Genomic DNA, 22,069 nt, shown 5'->3' with positions numbered 1-22,069 from the left:
ATCATGTGATTATGAAGAGTGCACATGCAGAAAGAAGAATAACAGATTACATACAAGCCAATACAAGCCAATACATGATGCAAATGGCACAAAGAGAAGGCAAACTGTTGAACTGAATAACACAATAGTTAAGTATTAATGATAAACTATTTGCACATATGGATAATCAATAATGTCCTGTGCAACAAAGCAAATAGAATAGAATACAAGGAAGCCAACTACTATAGAAATATATACACGAGTCAGCAGGCTAGTTCATTGACATATTTCAAAAAAGCTAGCAGGCGCTCCTGCTCACTGTGCTCAGAGAGGCACAGCTTCACCTCACTGATGAGGCCCAACAAGGCTGAAACACGTGTATGGGGTTGCTGTTGGTACTCTTGTTCAGAGCGGAATTGTCATAGCATTTCGGTGCTGGACTGGCCATGTGGGCGGGACAAAGACTAATATGCAAATGGTTATTTCCCATCTGTGAAAGGTACAGTGAGCAAAAAGTGTGTGCTGCAAACTCTCATCTCAGAACAGGTTATCATGCCATGTTCTTTCTGGAGAGGAGCGTCTGCTACCTTTTTTGAAATAGTTCATTGACATTTCTGACAACGACTTGCCAAGGCTGATTCACCCTCAACGTCCACCTTTTGCTGGCAGGCCTCCATTGTCACATGGAGGGATTGATGGGACTCTGTCATTCTTGACTCAATCTCTGCTGCAATACTCCTCCACAATGGCAGTCCTCTCCTCAGTCTCAATTCTGGCCTTGGCAATTGTGGCCTCATGTGTGCGATATCTGTCTTGGAGAGGCATCAGCGAAGGTGGGTAGTGCTGCAGCATATGGTGCCGGGACAGCAGGATCTGCTGGTCCCTCCACTGTGGACTGTTCAGCCTCCTGTTTAAAGGAGAGGTGTGCAGCCTGCATGTCCCCCTCAGAACTTACACCTGACAGAGTGGGCAGGCCTGTAATTTCATCCTCCTCCTCCATCAACCGTGAACCAATGAGTTCTCCATGCCCTGGGGCCACTGCATGGTTATGTCACCATTACACGGTCCTTCTGCTGCTGAGGTGTCCTCCACAACAATGAGATCCATGGGCTCCTGCTTAGCATCAGTGCCATCAGAGGTTGATGTTCCCCCAAGCACATGCCCTCTGAGGGGGTGGATGTAATTGGGCGTGCCTGGGGACTGCGTTTCCATCGTCAGGCCTTGGCTCTAGCACAAGTCTTCATCCCGGTACAGGATGCCGTCTCTTTTAAGCCACTGGCACTGTGGAAAAGGGATGAAACAACATAGGGATCAATCATAAATGCCAATGCATGTGTACGCCCCTCAGTTGCATTAGTTGCATGCACTCATCATAAGTCAACAAGCAACTGCCTCACACACACACAGGCCCATTTTCTGGTGATCTGAATGAATCCTGTCTCACAAGTGAAAGTAAAATGACAAGTTACAATGATGAAACATGCACATGTGAACATAGCACATTGACGGGTGGCCAAATACATGACAATGACTCATTTGACATCCCAATAGCAATGAAGCAGTAACCCAAGTGTATCCTGCAGGCAGAGCCGAAGAAAGGGCACCTGGCCACAGGTGTCCGTGGCATGATAGTCACATCCCCATCCAACCACATCTTGCTACATGCATCCCTAACAGTACAACATGAAAGGATGCAAAACATACATGGATATGCAGCAATGCTATCGGTCCTAACCAAATATCTGTTATGATGACATACGATGCATGAGCCCCTCTTTCTGTGGCGACTAAATTTCCATGACCAGTCATCCAAAACACATGTGTCAGTCTCATCTGTGGAGTGGATATGATACAATCATCCCCTAATTGAACTACCCATATAGGAGGTGTGCATTAATGCACCTTACATGGCCTCAACATCTATATCTGTGTTGTGTTCATGGCCTTGTCATCAATGTCTCACACTGTATGCACATGAATATTCTTTGTTACCCAAAGCTGTCATAACTCAATCCTACACCTGTCTGCTTCACAGCTGTGTGTCATGACATACTTCTACTGTTTGCATGAGGCTGCATGCCAGTTACAAATTGTGCAACACACATGCTGTGAAAGCATTGACCAGCTCAATTCATGCATATTCATCCTGGACATTCCGTATCAATGGTACTGCTCACCCTGTGAGTACTTACCGGCAGCTTGGATACAGGCCTGCAGGTCAAGTACCTGGACATGAAGTACTGGGTTGATCCTCTTCAGGATCCAGAGGTGAAGTGATTAATTTGACTCTGGATCCTCAGGTCAGCCCAGCACTTCTTGGTCAGCTGTGAGTCTTTCCAGATCCTTCGACGTCCACACGCCCAAAGCTGCTTCTGCAGATTGAAAAGGGGATCATGATGGGTCAGGACCTGTTCTTTCAGGATGATACCTTCTGCAGCAAAGAAGTTGACAGCCCTCAGTCTTACCATCGTGGGGGTGCTAGTAGATGTTGCAGACACGGAACACCTGGGGCTGGTGCGGTGAACCTGGTCCCTGACTGTACCTGAACTGTGGAGCAGTTATGGTAATATGGGGGTGTGGAAGTACTTATTTGGCAGATGAGGTGGTCACAGAACCTGTCAGGGGACCCACAGAAGGATAGGCTGTGGAGGAAATCTAGGCACTCCAAGAGAGTGCAAGTGGTCAGCAAACAGTCACACACCACAACGCAGGAGGAGATTTTGATGTAAGGAGGCAAAATATGGCAGGAGGGGGGACAGAAAGTCACAAGGCAGAAGGAACAGCAAGGCACATGTGTCTCCTTTACATCCACAGTAACAGTGACAACATCAAACATATGGCCTTATGTAAGTCCCAAGCCACAAATAGCATGCATGCACGCATTGCCTCGTAACACTGTAAAAAGTGTGTGCATGTGTACCTCGCACCAGGAAGAAGTGCTTCTCGCAGGAGGAGTTGCAAATCCTCAGAGATTATGTTGATGATCACCATGTCAACCTGTACCCTTGGGATGACAGTAACCTTTCTGTGACCAAGTGGTAGAGATTGAGCAGGAGGTCACATATTTGATAAATGCCTGTTGAGTGGAGAGGACACAGAGGAAGAGTTCCACAAAAGGATGGGTGACCTCACTAGGTGGATGAAGGAGAAACTCAGCAGCAATGTGACCTGTACCAGGGCTACTGGTGGTGGATCACCACATGTTGAGGAGCGGACTCCAAGTGAGGAGGTTACCAGAGGTTGGTGTGGGAGACATGGACTCCTATGCTGCCACATCCGGAGAGTCTCATGTGTGTACCATTTCCTCACCACAAAAACATGGACCGGTGTGCAGGAACTCTCCCTCAACCCTGGTCTGCAGAGGAGCAGCATCTCCCCCCATCCAGACCTTTTTCCAGGTCAGGGGTAAGCCTGTGTGCTTGTGCACACCTTTAGTGAATCAGCATATGTGGAAGCCAAATCCTAGCAGACGCTGCTGCAATATTTGACCTTTTCCCAGCACACGCATTAGGCGCTAGCAATCCTGCATCTAAACGGCACTATCTCCGAAATTTAACCTGATGTGCTTATATGAAATTCGTGGCCAAACGGTCTCAGATGGCCACCGCCGTGACTGTCACACCTCAAGGACTTGTCTCAGCCTCCTCGTAGCCCATTGGCTACATAACATAATTTTCACCCAATTGGAGGACGCCGGCAGGCGAAGCTGGCATACCCCCAAGGCACACACTAATGCTCCTGACTGAGCCTGCCCGTGAGATGAGAGCATGATACCGCCCGCACAAACAAGGTGAGACCCGTCATCTGCAGTACATCTTGTGAATACCCATCTGCTCTTCATCTGTTCCACACCACGCCATGCCACAGTTCCTCAACTGGACCAACCCTTCCTGGGCCAACAGTACTGTCCCGTCCCCATCAATGCAACCTCACGCCACACTGTGGTGTCACCAACTTGAACTGTTTTGTATTCCTTGGCTCGTCGTTCACTGTCCTGAAAAACAGGCGCACAAACCTAAGCTGGCCCATTTGCACGACGATCCTCGCCCAATCTACTCACCACCCTGCTGTACTGTGCCTTTCTACATATGATGCACTGCATTTATGTCCATATCTGCTGTTAACATCTATAGGAATTGTCCCTGAGCTCGCCTCATACTATTTTGACCAACCTGTTACTAGACTAGTCGCATTGTGTTGCTCCACACCCCCATTTGCAATTGCTTCACACAGCACACAGCTATGTGCCACTATTTCTATCTTTGTGGCAATTCCCATGAGCAGTACAATTTCCTCCTTAAGCTAATCATGTGATACCTCCTCTGTATCACTCTAACTGACCCTTTTTACACACCGCACAGTGCACCTCACTGTGGCATAGCCCACTGCCACTCTCTGATCTGATTAACGTCCACTACAAGCTGAGTTAGGCTATTCGTATTGACATCCCTATGTATTCAAGCTCAAAGTGCTCCCTGTCCTGCTGCTTTCTGCTTTGGCCACACTTATCGCTTTGCGCTCACGGCAAACATATACTGATATTCCCACTGCCAATGTCTCGGGACATGCCACATTTAGCCTGTCTAACTTAAGCTTTTATGGTTCCAAATTGAGCTGCACTGCATTGATGCCAATCTTCCTGAAATTAAAACCACCGGTGCTTTGGCGCCAATCTGCTTGCATTTGAAATTGTCTTTGTATTGACACCAATCTGCCTCAAAATTGAAACCACCTGTGCATTGCCCCCAATCTGCTTGCATTTGAAATTGCCTTAGTATTGACACCAATCTGCTTCGAAATTGAAACCACCTGTGCATTGCCCCAATCTGCTTGCATTTGAAACTACATGGACATTGACCATTAACTGCTTCACAATTGAAATTTCCTGTGCCTTGACCCTTTTCTGCACTCCAACACCAACTCTGCACTTACATACATCACCACACAGTCTCCCGTGACAACAATTACTGGCGACCCCTCGATAGGCTCTCACTCTGTATCTCGGATAGCCATCCTACCACATACTCCCCAGCTCATGAAGATGGCATATATCCCACTCACCCTACCGAACACCATGTCATCTGCCCTCATTAGCTACCTTATTTACCTGTGTCACTGCCTGGCCCTCCTCTACTCTAGAACCTACCAAACTTCACTCCTGCTCCAGCACATCTCTGAGGCCAACCACACCCAGCCTTCACTAACCCCTGTGACCTTACTCAACCTCAGTTACTTGTCACCCCACTTGTCAAACAACCGACCGGCAGCTCGGAACATGTACAGCCTAGAACCCAGGACACCCCGCCCTGTCTTTACTCAACATACAGCTACCCTCGCCCGCTTGCTTCTAGGAACGCTAACCTTTCACTTAGAACATACTCACCAGAGAAACCTCGGGCACCACTGCCCCGACCTCTAACATTAGAAACACACACCTCTCACACTGGTCAGCACGCATTAAGACACCAAAACCTCATCTTCCACTCTCCCCCACCAACACACCCAACAACACCATTCTTGGAGCCCTTATCAATGCCAGATCACTCCCCGCCCATGCCCTCGATTTAGCAGACATCATCACTTCTCACAACCTAGACTTTATAGCCATAACTGAATCTTGGCTCCATGATACTTCAGGCCCAGCTCTCACACTTGCTGTTCCTGAAAGCTACTCCATTTTCAGAAGGGACAGACCGAACACCAAAGGGGGAGGAGTGGCAATCATAGCTTAAACCTCTATGAACATGAGAGAGATACGCTCTACCCCCCTTTCCTCCTGTAAACTACTATCTGTTAAAATGTCCCTATCTGCTACTTCGACTTTAAACGTGCAGCTCATCTACACACCCCCAATGCCAGTAGACACTTTCGAGAGCGAGGTCTTGCAAAGCATCTCATCCAACGCCAAACCCAAATCACAAACCATCATATTGGGCGACTTCAACCTAGGCCTGAACGACCTACTCGATAACAACGCTGGCTTACACTATGTCAGCACTCGGGTTCGCGCATAAGATTCAGAACCCAATTCATGTGAAAGGCTGCATACTTGACTGGCTTGCAGAAATCAACTGCATGTCTTCCATCACTTCTAACGCTCCCTGCCCGTGGTCAGACCAACACTTCACTACATTCAACACAAACACTAAGACCTTCCCAACCAACCTACCCATCCTAGTGCCCGAGACCCCATCTAGAAACAAAAAGAACATTTCTGCATACAATCTGCTCGCAATCATGCAACCTGTCCTTGAAACAACATTGGACAATAATGCTGAAACCATCATGATGACCAGAATTTACTGAAACACTATTTTAGCAGCAATCAACACCATAGCTCCCATTGAGATTTGCAAAGCCAAACAACCTGCCCATCTTCATTAATTCAAGACTTTAAGAATCGCCAAAAGAAAAGCAGAATCCCACCAACAAAAGCCTCTTTGACTCGGCCACCAGGGAATACAAACAACAAGTACTCCTTATTAAAGGCAAACTCTATAACGACACAATATCTAAAGCTAGCTCAAATACTAAGGAATTGTTTTTAATCCTCACAGAGCTAGAAACCTCCATCCCACCACCTGAAAGTTGCAACAAAGACGCAAAATGGTGCCAGGACATACAAAACGCCATTCAGAATAAAATCTCTTGTCTCCAATGTACTATTGAAGCCAAAAAGAATAGCCTCGCCAAACTACATGACCTCCACCCCCCTATAAGTCTGCCATCAATACTAAGCAGTCCCCAAATTCGAATTCTCAGAAGTAACTCTCCCAGAAGTATTGAAAATCATTCCTTAGTCTAAAACCCTCCAGGTGCCAGGGTGACTCCTACCCACCTACAGTAATCAAAGACTGCGCACCTCAACTTGCCCCCTTCATCACCAACCTCATCAACGCATCATAAAAAAAAAACTGCGCACCCACTGATTTAAAAGATGCCTGGGTATTACCTCTCCTAAAAAATCCCTCCCTTGACCCTAACATTCCGACTAACTACCGCCCTGTAGCAGCGGTACTGTTTTTCTTAAAAATACTAGACAGAGTTCCCTACTTGCAAATCCAGAAACATCTGGAAGCCAACAACATTCTGGGGTTACGTCAGTGGGGTTCAGCCCACGACACGGGACCAAAACAGCACTACTGGATTTGAAAATCCAAATGGACAACCTGAGGGACAACGGGAAGCTAGCTGTGCTCATACTCCTAGAACACTCTGCTGCCTTCAATCTGGTGGACCACACCATCCTGTGCAAACACCTTACATCAGCAGCCAACTTCTCCACTAATGGCACGCACTGGATAAAATCATTCCTCAGCGATAGAACCATGAAAGTCTTCTCCCCTAAAGCCAAAGCAACCCCCTCCTTAGTCGCGTGCGGAGTACCACAAGGCTCGTGTGTGGCCCCCATATTGTACAATATCTTTACTAAGCCGCTCTTTAACCATCTGGATAACCTGGGTGTCACCTACACAATTATGCAGATTATGCCCAGATCCTTACCCCTATATCAGGTGACTACGCTTCTGACACAGCCTCCCCCAATACCATTATCTCACCATCCAAGCGTGGATGGCACAGCACAGGCTTTGCCTCAACGATGACAAGACTGAGATTCTCATCATAGGCTCCCAACTCAGAATCTCTAAACTTAATGACATCTTCAACTGTTTTTTCATTGACGGCATTCCCATTAAAACCACTAACGATGTAAAAACTCTTGGCTTCTACCTAAACTCCTCACTTAATCTACATAAACATGTCAATGCTACCACCTCTGCCACTTCATACAGGTGCAAACTCACCAGTGCCTGTAGAAAATTCCTGACACCAGTCAGCTGCTTAACTCTAACGAGAGTCCTAGTCCTTACATGCCTTGATTACTGCAACGCCTTGTATGCTAGCACCCAGATCCAGGATATCAGGAAGCTATAGGTCCTCCAAAATAACGCCCTTAGAGCTGTGCTCAACCTCTCAAGATCAGCACACATATCAGCCATCAGACACCTGCATCACTGGCTCCCAGTACGCAAACGTATCATGTTCAAATCACTCAAATTAACTCACAAATGTCTTAACCAGATGGCCCCTGCCTACCTAGCTGATAGCTTCATCATGACATAATGCACCAGAGTCACCAGAGCATCCTACCAACACCTCCTCAACACATCCAAGTTCAAATACCAAAACGCAGGCAGTAGCAGTTTCCCCATGTTCGCCACCAAACACTGGAACTCACTGCTGCTCGCACTCAGAGCTCAAGAATCATTCTAGACTTTTAGGAAACAACTCAAAATGCACCTGTTGTTGCAAACTTTGTGCAACTAACTTAACCATTACAGACCATCCTACCCTCAACTTCTCTCACTCATCCCCTACTCTGTATAATTTCTATTTTTTGTGCTTACTCTTGCTCTCTGTAAGGCAACCTCCAGGCTACTTATCTTTGTTTCCATGTTTTGTGTAACAGATGTAACTTTGAAACTCTGTAAGAAAGCGCCCAAATGCCTTTGGGCTAGGTGTGCTATACAAGCTTCAAAATAAATAAATAAATACATGATATACAATTAAATATACCAAAAGCGATGTAGACAGTGGAAGCACACCCTATTAGAGGAATTTTATAGTGAAGTCTAAGAAGTTTAAAGAATAGTTAGATAGCTCAAAAAGGGTTTGAGGTGCAGAGGAGAGAAATGCAACCTTGACACCTAGGTTGTGCAAATTACAGAAAAACAAACAAGTTCCCAATTTGGTAACTCACGTCCCCTGCACACTTTCGTACATCTGGAATACCAGACCAACAATTCCTTGCTTGAAATCACAGTATTTCTAGTAAGTATGTGTATTACTTATATTAAGAGAGAGGATATTTTGAAAAAATGATCATTCAGTCAAATTTTGTCACAAGAACAAATCTTCATTTTATTCATGATGGTGAAGCTGTGGAGGGCCCAACACGTTTCGAGTGTAAACACACTCTTCATCATGGGCAATTCAAATTCTGGAAAAAATGATATCCAATATTTACATATGAATAAAGAAATATGTTTTTTTAGATCAACAAATCATTGATAATTCAAGTTCAGTGAAGAATTATTCTACAAATCCTCAGTCTTTGGTAGACTCTCTACATGTACTAACAAGGTCCCAATGCTATAGTAAGTAATTAATACACACTTAAGTACAGTAAGGATGTATTGCATAATATAACAATCTGGAGTGAGACATAGTTCCCCTCTGGTCTGTAGTTATTTGATCAAGGATACCTCAGGGGGTGAAAAGCCTTTTTTTTGGGACGTAATTTGAGTCAGATAGACCATGTCAGATTATAATTTCTACAATATACAGCAAAACTGGAGTAATCTCAAAACTCTAACTTTGTGATTTTTTTATAATCTATGATGCTTCTGGGATCTTAAATGGTGAATCTTTCTCCGAATAGTAGCCCCCGCTCAAACGGGGAAATTGAATAATACTAAGCTGGATGCAGTACGCTATCTGTAGAAAAAAAGGAACAATTAAGTAACTACTAGACTGGATGTCCTAAAACATTAGATAAGGGCAAAACTGTGACTTACTGAAGTCTGCGTGATTACTCTTAACTGGTGGTCAAATGTTTTGGTTGGCATTGATCTTATGGCACACATCACTGTGTACGGCAATCTTTAGCGAGTCCAAGTCCAATACACCTATATGTGCAAGTCGTCTGCGAGACACGTGTTATTGAACACACAGTGGCATGCTCTTGGATAGTACAGTCTCAATGCTAAATTTGGCTCACATGGAATCACACTCAGCAGTGGATGATATCACAGTAATACAGTCACTGGCCCTGATAGGCACTGGCTAGGGATGAGCTACAATGTCAGTGACAAGTTGCATGAGGGGGTGTACTTGACAACATTTTTAGTGGTTCTCTGAATGATATTTATATGTATCGTTGGTGCCACATTTGGACTGCCAATACTTCAGTGCTCTTGAAAGTGCACACTTGTTGTAGTCTCCTCACAAATGGTAAAGATGTATGTGAGCATGGTTTACCCCATATCTAGCCTTGAGCAATCTAGCAAAGGGGGTGGTGGGGATGTTGGCAACCCAAATTCCTGCATGCATGTTATGTCAGCTGGAGAAAACATGCTTCTTCCACATGTTGCAGGTGTGTATGGATGAAGTGGAGAATGAGCCTAGCAATGAAGCACAAAACTCCATCTGTCTACTATTAGATTTTCCACTCTCATACATGTCTGTCTGTATGTATGGTCACCTACTCCTCCAATCCGCTGCTTGATGAAGGACCTAACGTGTGCAGTCATGATTGCACATAGCATTGAACGTTAGGCACCTGTGCCTTCCATATTATAGAATGCCCAGTTTCAATGTCTGATGAATGTGTAGCTGGCCCTTTTGTGTCTGTATCCATTTGAATTTAAATATGTATCTTCAACTGGATAGGTAGGTCTCTGTATATTGATATCTACAGGTGAGAATGCAGTGGATGAGGATGAGAAGGCAGAGGATGAGACACAAACATCCACCACTGCAGCCCTGTCTGTGTCTGATGAGAATCCCCTCTTGTGCAAGGCCATCATCAGCAGGCTGGCCGACTTATCTTATTATGCTGCCGAAACAGATGTGTAAGGCATACTGAGGGAGATAGTGGAGGTACTAGCACTATGCAGTCTGCATGCCATGGTTCTTCTTGAGTTACTAGAGGCTGCTGAGTCTGAGGAAGAGAGCCAAGAGGCCCTGGGTCTGGCAGTAGATGTTGAATTCTTTGTCTGCAACAATGCCTTCGACCACCATTAAGGCAGCAGCAGAGTGAAAGGCCCAGACTTCAGCATCCTGGCTCGTTTGATCATGCACATGTGGTGGACATGAGCCTGGTCCATACTTGGAGTGAGAGGACCAGTTGCTGTGTGTAATTGCCTCGTTGGTTATGAGGCCCTGTAAGAGATGGCTAAGGACATCCATCATCTGGCTGAAAATATAATCTCCTCCAATGCTTCACACACTACTAACGAACCATGCCTATTACGGCAGGTAAGGAGAGAAGACATGCAACTCCAGAGCCAGGTGACCCACCAAAAAGGGTTCTGCTTTGAGGCAATGCCTGCAAGATGAATTGTTGTCCTCAAGGGACGTCCTGTGGAAAGAGGTGGACTCCTTGAGGCAAACCCTGCATAAAGTGACATTTGCCTCAGGGGAATTCCTCAATCAAGGCATTGGTTCTTTGAGACAATCTCTGCATGAGGAGATGTTGGCCTTAAGCGACATACACCACCAAGAGATGGCTGCATCAAGGATCAGCACGTTTGCTGACTCTTTGGCCACCAGTGAGATCCATCAACAGGACCTTGTTCCATTTGGGTCCCTCATGTATGCATCCCTCTTACGATTGGCCCTAGCCAATGTGAACCAGGCTTTTGCCATGCATGGTCAGAATGCACCATCCCAGAATCCACCACACGATTGGGGGTCCAACTAAACCACGCAGGTGATGGCTTTGCCCATGTCCACACACACCCATATTATATTCCTTCACAAGTTATGTTAGGCCTCTGACAACATCATGTAGATGTCCACCAATTTATTTTTACTCAGCACCGAAGCATTCGGTTTGTTCTGGCAAGTTACGGCGAACATCTGGCATCTTACTCAACCCGCCTTGTATGTACATGTTACAACCTGATTGTACGATTGAAATTGGTACCCCGGTATACTCAAAGGAGGTTTTAACATATTACTGCTGTATTATTCTCCACAGCCAAAGTATTCTCCACAGCTCGATAAGAAAGGAAAAGGTTTGTTACTACGCCCCGCTGAACACAAATATGCTGTGACTGACACAGAAACAGTCAACGCAATGTGAGTACACTATCACTGATACTCCGCTTGGAATGTACATCCATAGACAAACAACTGCTTTGCCTGATATTTTTCAGTTATTCGAACCTGAATGTGTGGAGACAACTTAAGTTACAGACGTACTTTCAAACCATCATCAATACAGTAACAACCTCAGACATTAAGGTAGGCTCCCTTGACTACTCCATAATCAGCAATTCTAAAGTTAATAATGGCACACTAAGAATTCACCTCTCTTTATAGGTGACCCATTTGAACACTGTACATGGGACAAATTGACAGAACATGTATGAAGAATAGTACCTCTCTGTACTTAGCTAGGTGAGTTATTACGAATACATAAGAAGGTCACATACATTGTAAATATAGAAAACAAAGTGGAGATAACAGCATTACTGACTTTATTGTTATATATTTACTTGTAGAATTGAGAAACACAGAATTTTCAAATATTTTAATCAACTAAAACAACAAATTCAGCTCCTGATGAAGGGATGGATATCCCGAAATGCATAGAGCTAACGTTTTTCTATTGATTTCTTGTTTACCTTATTTATTTGGTGTATTTTTGAATTGTGTCAGAATTGATGTATCGTGATATAATTTAAAAAGATTTAACTCAGTACAACTAAGTACTGTTCTTTAAAACTATCTCATTACATTTTCAAATCATACAACCATATCTAAAATTTGAATTTTGACTGAGGTTATCCACAGTTTGATAGATGTGCATGGGACAGGAGCGTCCTAGAGTTTTAGACACTACTATTTCTTTGCCATATGACATGTCAAGTAGCCGCTCTGTGAAAATGCATCTTTTCAGGCTGGTTTTAAGCTTCCCCATTTTGTTTCATGCTCTCACTCCATCTTGCAAGTTCTCCTATTTGTTGCTCCAAGGAATCATCACACAATAGTGCTGAGAATGTAGTTACAAAAAAATTAGCTCATTGTTATCACAGCCTTTGTTCTTGCACAGGCCGGACCAAGCACAATCAAATGTTCCTGTGTACATCTGTTAATTGTGTGTGTCTCACATATACCTGTACTAATAATAAGAATAGTTTATGACACAGGAGATGTTACGTCTGTTTGTACCAGGAAAGGGTAATCCTAAACAAAGTGTAAAAACATGAAGTAAACCACAGTCATGAAAACTGAAGATATTGTTTCTAGGAATAGTTCCTTCCAGTGAGAACCGGGAGAACAGTCTGTTCTCTTGTAAGGTCAGAAAGTTAGAATGAACAAGCATCACTGACTAAATCACTGACGAAATGTATGTATGTTTTCACAGAAAACCCTACACGTAACATGGAGCTGTAAATTATCTATGACAGGGCATTTTGCAGCAGAACTCTTGTAAACTGGGGTGCATAAAAGACGTGCGTTCCTTGCTGTATGTTGCACACTTCTGCACAGCGATTGGTGGGTAGAACCTGTGTCCGCTTGACACAAATATACTCATCTCTGTGTCTGTTGATCTTATCTCGTTTGCAGTACAGTTACCAGATTTTGGTTTTACAACTCCATTATGCATGACCATGCAACACATCAGACTCTCACAATCTATGTAAGAGGTTGATCCAAGTATGCATGTGGATAATTTGCAAAGTCTTTTGTGCATTGCTGGTGGGTCGTGCATCCCGGAGGCCAGAGTGTCTTTCTCATGTGTCATGTGTCCTGTTGCTGTTGTGTTCCTATTAATGTGAACAAAAGCTGATGATAGTCAGGGTTGTGTAATCTTACATCATGTTCATACGTTTGTGTATTTTGGGAGTAGCTACAGTGCTTTCAGGGAGATTTGGAAAACATCTTTATCATAGGGCAAGTGACATGTTAAGGGTATCAGAGACGTGCATGAGGAGGGAGGGGGTGGCCAGTGTATGGCCATGGAGTGATTCACTATGAACCAGGGCTAGTAACAAGGAGAAGACGCTCACACTGTCTCAGATAGGGTCGTGGGTGAACGGTGTGTAGAGGCAGGTTTCATGGAATGTCTTTACCTTGTCGAGGAGGGTAAAATGCATTTTCAGGAACTGTGACAGTGAGTGTCGAGTACACTGCTGTGGAGAGGAAGTTATTTATTATCAGACATAAGCTACCTAGGCCTGTCTACTGGATCTCACATTAATGTACCAGCAGAGAAGTAGTCCTCGCTTCCAATGTGTTATGGGTCTACAGAGATGCTAACTTTCTGGTTGAGAAGCCTTATTGACTACCGGCAAACAGCCTTGTAGAAGATGCATTGAATGTTGTTTAAGACTTGCAAAGGGTGACATTGCAGGCATATGGTTGTGCAATGCATGTGTTATCATTTGCAGAGTACATTGATGGTTAATACAACTGCATGCAGGACACATTTTAGGAGTAGGAGGTTGTTAGGCAGAAGGAATTATATAGGGTTGCTGCACACACCCAGGTGGGAGGTCTGTCTGGTAAACTGCACTGGGCAGTGTGTTGTTACTACTCTCTGAAATATGATTTCCCTGCCAGTTATTTGTACGTTGCCCACTCTGCCCTCTCCCTCTTCCCCTTCACAAACATCGGACATTGTGTGAGTTCTATTGCAAATCATCTTAAGTTGCATGTTCTAGGGTACATGCTATGATACCTGTGGCAGAGGGATAGGGACAATAGGAATAATGGGGTAAGGGGAGCTAGGAGCCAATAGATGCAATGTTCATAATTCTTGTTTGCCCTAAGGCGTTCTTGAAGGTGGATGAGGGAGTGATTGTGAATGCTGCCTGTGAGTTGGCATGTTTCTGCTGGGGTGGGCTGAGCAGAGGGACTCTCCACAAACTTGTTTCATGAATAATTGTCTGTTTCTGTTGCTGCTTACAATGTGTGTCTGATCTATGTATGTAGGATGTTTGGTACACAAATGACACATATGTTGAAGCCACCAACATACAGGGGTATTCTCATGAGGTGTCACACACTATGGATGGCCTGTGTAGGAATGTCACACGGCAAATGTGTGAGTTCATCTGCATGGGTGAGCCTAGCAACAGGTTATTCTTTACTCAGCCATTGGGTGGTGGTTGCCTCACAACAGCAGGGATTTTGTAGTACATCTGCCTCTGCACATATTGGTGGTGCTGTCATAGGAGGACAATCTGGCAATGGTGTTGATATGATCTTCATAAGGTAGGAAACACCATTTGCCATTAGTGGTGTCTGGGTTGGCACAGCATGTTGTACATGTATGTTTCATACGTCAGTGATGTGTTGTGGGATGTGTGAATGTGTTAATGTGTGCGGTGGTGTGTGCATGATATGCATGGTGGGTCCCAGAGGTCATGTAATGCACTTTGCTAATCAGGCGTATTTGGAAACTGAACAGGGGCCAGTGATAGCAGGATACGATGTGGGCGAGCGGTAACGGGACATGTCTGCTGGGCAGATGAGGTTTTGTGTACTGTTCGGACTGGTCTGCATTACCTGTTGGCCATGGCTTTGCAAGCACAAGCTGCACATGATGACATGTGAATGGGCCTGTGGAGCTGTGCAGTACTCAGCTTTAGCAGGAGGAGCCCCAGAAACTTTCTATAGTTCAGGAAGCCACACCAAGAGGGCAGGGGAAGGGGCAAGCATTGCTCAATATATTGAAGGGTTGATGGGATGCAGGACTCCATTTATCTTTTTCCCAGGGAGCAGGGCAAAGGAATACCCCATGCATCTGTGTTTAGTAGTGAGAGGCAACAGAGGGTGACTGGAGGTGGGGGTGGGAGAAGGGCCAGTATCATAGGGTGTTAAACACCCAATGGTGATATGATATGATATTTTATTTATATTGCACTCGTACACATGTGTTTCAGAGCGTGACAAGTCAAGGGTGGGAAACATGGAAGAACATTTAAAAAAACGCCTATTTCCTTGGCGTAGGGTGAGTAGGTTGTGTTGTTCCTGTAATTATACAAGGGGAACTGTGCCTCTAGATACCCCTGACAGTTGTTGCTTGGGCCAATGGCCAAGGGTGAATAGCAGTGATAGGGGGGAGGGTCTGGACACTGAGAGACCCAGAGGGTGGGCCGTTGTCTCATTGGTAGGACATGTATGTGGCAGCTAGCTGACACGTCAATCAGGGGTGAAGAGGGGATGACTCTTAGGTGGGTGCACTGATTCAGGGAGTGCAAACGTGCTAGGATGTCAACCGCAAGGAGACAGGTACATACACATGGATGGAGTGTCACGCCGCCTTACGTTCCAGGACCATCAAGAGCAGAGTGAGCCCACCAGCACTTCCACTAGGTCTTCTGTAGTCTACTTAATATATAACCCTGAGAGCCCCGGGGGAAAGGGAATGGGGTTGTTTTATAGTTTTTATTCTTCCCTCCCAGGTGCCTCTAGTAGTCATATTTTCTTGGCGTAGGGGTGGTATACAGCTGGGTGCTGTAAATAAGGGGACAAGGTTAGTACTACCCACTGTTCCCCCTGGTTTGTGTTCCCCTTCCCTGTTGTGTGCTCTCCCCAACACTTCCCCCTCTATATCCCTTATAAGATGCCTGGGGGGAAATGTGAAGAGAAGAAGTCAGCTTATTTACCTAGTTGTGAGGTATTGGATGGACCGAGGCCGTCGGGCTATGTCAGGCTGGTTTATATTGATGCCAGACCCAGTTGCTCACTGGTTTTTTGGTGGTTATGCAATGTCCAATTGGTCTCTAGTTGCTTCTTTGCTGTATTCTGTACAGTAGATTGTTCATGAGTAACCAGTTGCTTCACTGGTTTGTGGTTTGAGCTTGTTGGGGAGAAAGCATGTGAATGACTATCCTAATGTCTCTTTTCTTGTCTTTCAGGTCGTGCAGGTGGGAAGCAGACAGAGCCACCCCAGGTCAGCTGTGGTGAAATCCCAGGTACATAGGCTCTCTCCAGAGAGAAATGCGCACTAAGAGCATTAGCGGATAGAGGTATTCTAGTGTCAGAAAGTGCACAGTGCGGGAGACTGGCTGGGAGCGGTTTGGGTGTGAGGCAAAGCGGAGCATCTAAGGAACGCCATTCAAGGAACAGATCATAGCAGTGGGTGTGTACGGTAAGTGTGCTTACTGAAGTAGTTCTTGTTTCTCTTTTTCCTCCGATGCAGGTTCCAGGAAGAGTTCTTCAGAGCAACTGGGACACAGATGCAGACGTAGTCAGGAAGAAGAAACAGACTGAGGTAAGGCTTGTGAAGAAACACTCAATGCTAAGCACGGGCCATTCAAGGCGAGCTTAAATAGCCATGCTGGTGTCATGGCCGCTGGACCTCATGCAAGGTCTGCTGAGGTTGTGGTTGTTCCCTGATCAGACCTTGGGATGCATTTTCTTTAGCAGGGAAATGTGAAACACTGGGTGAACTCTCAAAGAGGCCGACACTACTACTATAATTTCTGTTTCCTTCACCTTTTCTACTACTGGAAACAGCCCCAGATAATGGGGCAGGAATGTACGTGGTCCATTCAGATGTAAATGTTGTGTGGATACCCACACAGGATCCCCGAGCCCCCCGTACGGCAGTCTGGAGCCTCTTGGCGTGTGTCCATAATGTCATGGCCAAAGTTAAGCTATTTTTGGCCAGGGCTGATGTCGCTATGGTGCTCCTGCACCAAAGGTACTGGTGTTTTTAACCGTTGTCTGTAGGCTGAGGCCACTGGTTCCCACCCATACAGGAGGTTGAACGGGGTACACCTTGAGGAAGCATGTGGAACATTGTTTTATGCAAACTCAGCAGCCCATAACACATTGGCACGTTCGCATTTGGCCACCTTACAATGCAAATATTTCTCCAGGGCGTTTTTGACCACATGGATGTGGCCATTGGTTTGTGGATGATAACTAGAGGAAAGCCGAGATGATAATCGTGGGAAAACTGTGCAACCTAGCAGCTCTGTGAGCACTGATGCTAGTTCTTGTGCTGTGGGAGGAAATGGGCATCTTTGTTAAATAATATATCACAACAATTACAGTGTTAAAGCCTTTACTCTTAGGTAACTCGACGATGGAGTCTATGGCCCAAGTTTTCAAAGGCACCATGGATACTGGTGGTGGTTAAAACAACCCCTGTGGTTTTTGTCTTGTCACCATCATATTGGGCGCAGACCCTACCGGTGATCACACAGTCCTCGGCATGTATACCAGGTTGCCATGCACAGTTTACATACATGGCTAGGTATGAACTTTAATCAAGCCTTGTCTTTCCCTTTCTCTATAGATGTGTAAGTCTACAGATTTGCATCAGTGCATGATATACAGACTTCCTTTGAGTAGTACAGGTAAGTTCCAGGCATAGTTGATTGACATACAGCTGACTATAGCTTTTTGTCTCAAGTGGCAAGAGTCTCTGCACGTCTGCAAAGTTTGTTTCAAATTTTTGCTGGCACTGTCCAGCCCTAGTGCACATGGGCTGAGGATGGGACTATACTTCTGGTTCATTTTATGACGGGTGGCTGCCTTCCCTTCAGACAGGGTAGTATATCTTCTTTTCACTTAATTACACCATGTGTATAATATCTTTCCACAGCCAGTTGGTGTTATTGGTGCACTTCTACATGTTCCCACATATTAGCACTTCCAATCTTGGTTTTTAACATGTATTCTAATTTAGTAGGCTCCATAAATAATATACGTCATTTTAACTTAGGGTTGATTTCCGGTCCTGATGAAGGTGTTGCATACTGCAGCTTCCACCGTAACGTGAACGTGCGCTGCTTGCCATATCCTAACCAACCCCAGCGCTGGGTTTCCATTCAAGGTGGCATCCGCACGTAGACCCAAGTTTCCCATTGCTCTGCTCTAGATTATATATTTGTTCTCTGTTAATTAGCAGTCGGTATACATTAGTTGCCTGTCAGTCTAACCCTGCTTTCCTCAAGAGAGTTTATTGTTAAATAATGTTAATTTTGTTATTTTTGTATCATTTGGAAGTATCATTATTTTGTTTTTCATTATGTTTTTCTGCATTTGTTAGCATTCCAGCCTATGAAGTTATTTGTTTCTTAATTGCGGGCTGGTGAACATTCATTACTATTTGGTGCTATTCTATTTTTTTATTACATTTTGTAAATACGCATGTACTGATGTAAATAAATATCATTAGATATGCGAAGCAGTTGGTGCTATTTCATAATTGCTTTCTTGTTGTTTTTGATTTATTCTTAAATATGGAACAATTTAAGGGTGGGTACAGTCTCTTTTGTTTATTGCTTTATATCCCTCAGTTTCCTCTTGGATCATAGTTCACACAGTCCTCGACACCTGTGTGTTGTGTGGGCTACCAATATAACCTCTGCAACTTTTGAATGGTCTTTTTTGATTAGGATTGTCCTGCCAATAGTGAATCAAGGTGTGCCTGTATGATTTGGTTCTGTAGGTCTACGGTTGGTAGATATAGTGCTGAACCTTAGTATGGCAAGCGTTGCACAAGTCGGAGGTCACTCCCCAAAGCCATCCAATCCTGTTTTGCATCGGCGAAGAAGAAGGCTCACCTAAGTTGCTGTGCTGACTGTGTTCCGGCACATTTCAGAAATTGCAAGTTCTGACGGTCTGTATACACTGTTGTATTTTGTAGGGCTCCTAGGAGATAGTGACACCACTCCTTAAAGGCTGCCTTAATGACCAGTAGCTCCGTATCCATGATAGCCTAGTTTCTTTCAGATGGTGTGAATTTCAGGACCAAAAGGCAGCTGATGTAGTTGTCCATCCTGGCCTTTCTGTGGCAGTACTGCACCCATTGATACATGCAAATCATCCATCTCCACCATGAATGACAGCTCAAGTTGTGGGTGTGCTAATATGGGGCTGACGTGAACAAAGTTATTTATTGTCTGGAATGCTGTCTCAGCTTCTGGGGTCCAACTGAGCTTCTTGTTTTTCTTCAGAAGATTCGTTATGGGGTGCACCACCTTGGAAAATGCATGTATGAACCGTAGGTAAAGGTTCGCGAACCCAAGGAAGCTCTGGACTCCTTTCTCATATGTTGGTGAGGGGCACATGTGTATTTCCTCCACCTTCCCATTGTCCATGATGATCCCTTTTGGTGTTAAGATGAATTATACCTGCTGTCTGTATATGGAGGAAGCATGCTTCTAGCTTGGCAAAGAGGTGGTGCTTTCGCAGCTGGGCCAAGAATGCCCTCACATGGGTGACGTATTCCTGGTCGATTGAAAATATATCAGAATGACGTTTATGTGCATCACTGCGCAAACATCAAAACATTCCCAGAGTACATCATTTCTGAAGTGTTGGAACGCTGTAGGCATGTTGCAGAGCCCAAAGTGCATTACATGGTACTCAAAGGGGCAGAATATGGTCCTGAAAGCAATTTTTCATTTGGCCCTTTTTTAGACATTCACTAGATGTAAGCCCCCCTCAGGTTCAGTTTGGTGAAGATGCGGGGATCCTTTACCTTGTCCAGCAACACCGGTATCAAAGGCAGTGGGTAACAATTCTTGATGGTCACCTTGCTAAGGGCATGATAATCAATACATGTTCTGCAATCCCCTTCTTTTCGGGATGGAAAACAATCATGAGGTGGGTGGGGATTTAAAGGGTCTGATAAGTCTGTTCACCAAGTGCTGGTCCAGGTATTACTTTAGATGTTCTTTCTCTACAGCGATCAGGGCATGGATGCAGCTGCAGCCGATTGAGGCAGTTGGCATAAGGTCGATTTGGCAGTCATAAGGACTATGTGGGGGCAGGGTTTTGGTTTGTTCCTTCTTGAAGACGTCTTAAAAATCCCATTATTCTTTTGGCAATTCATCTAGAATCACCCACAGGCAGGCGTTGTGAGGCTATCATCAGCGCTGTGCCCCCCACAGCTTGTGCATTGACCCTTCATGTAGTGACAAAGCAGTGTAATAAGCTGAAATCCACTACCCTCTTCACCCAGCCTATGTGTGGTTTGTGTGCCATCAACCATGCATTCCCAGTATTAACTTGAACTCGGGGCGGTGTTGAGGTCAAAATGGATCTGCTCACAGTGTCCGATTCCACATAACACTATCAGCGACTGGGTGCAGGTAGTATCTGGGCCTGATGTCAACGCAGAACCATCCATGACACGCACATGTCTGGATGGATCTTGTGGGTGGTGGCGACGCCAAGAGTTTCAGAAAAATCAATATCTACATTGCTTCCAGTGCCCCTGTTATGGAGAATTCTCAGAAATGTGCTAATTTCCCTTACCTTTGAGACTCCCAGCAACTTTTCCGGATTTCTAGGACTTTAATTTTTACCTGGAAAGAGTGTGAGCCTTTTTTCCCACTTTTTCATGTATTTTGATGTGTGTTTTACTTTTGTGTTATTTGGATATGGAGTTTTTAGACAAACTCCATAGGAATCAGCTATTTCTTGTGTGTCACACAGCACCTTCAGTGCAGTGGCACAGGGTTGTCTTTCAGACTTCCCATGGTTTAAATACCTTCTCTCGGAATGACTACTGTCTCCCAGTGCATGTAAAGGTAAATTGACTTTGCTAATCTTTTTAAATTCATAGACCCAGCACACACTGTCTTCCTATAGAGTGCTGGCGGGGTTGCCTAGCCTCTCCTGTGTCTAAATCCTCATCTAGCAGTCAAATGCTACCCTTTCCTCTTGAAAAGGCTGGTGGCAGTGGTTTTAGAATGAACTACCATGATTTTTCCTAACCGCAAACACTGGTATAGCTAAAAATCAGCTCAGCCATGTTTTTCAATATGGTGGCCAGGACCCTTCTGTAAAAAACAGACTCCGGTCATCTTTTTTTGCTGTTTCTTTTAGGAAAGGTCCTTCTAGAGTTTGTCTCTGTGCGCCAAACCAGGTTTGGTCCCTTTGTTTGTTGGCCTTTGTCAGGCTTCAGTGCTGAAGCCCTCCTCTGGTGCCTGGGTGTCTGGGGTAGACAGGATGTGAGGGAGGTGCCCGAAACCCACTGTGCTTCGTCTCCTAGGAGACCTGAATGCACTCTGGTATAATTGGCTGGGTGACTGTCCTTCAAGGACAGCTACCCTGCTGGGTGAGTGACAGCTAGGCTGGAATGAATGGGAGAAAACTGTTTAAAAGCAGGTCTCTGGGACTTGGAAGACAGAGTCGAACACTGGAACGAAAGAACCAAAGACGAGCTGAAGGAAGACGACTGCTGCAACTCCTGGACTGTTGGTTTACCCAGTGAAGCCCTGCTGCAGGTCTGAATTGCTTGAAACTCCCTCGACAGAGAAGCCCCTTCAAGGACGACTTCTTCCCTTGAGCTGGTGGGAACAACCAACTTGCAAGCTACCTGGAC

The sequence above is a fragment of the Ambystoma mexicanum genome, chromosome 6q (genome assembly GCF_040938575.1).
Source record: "Ambystoma mexicanum isolate Mex_15411 chromosome 6q, UKY_AmexF1_1, whole genome shotgun sequence".
NCBI lineage: Eukaryota > Metazoa > Chordata > Amphibia > Caudata > Ambystomatidae > Ambystoma > Ambystoma mexicanum.
Note: the sequence above shows the minus strand (reverse complement) of the source record.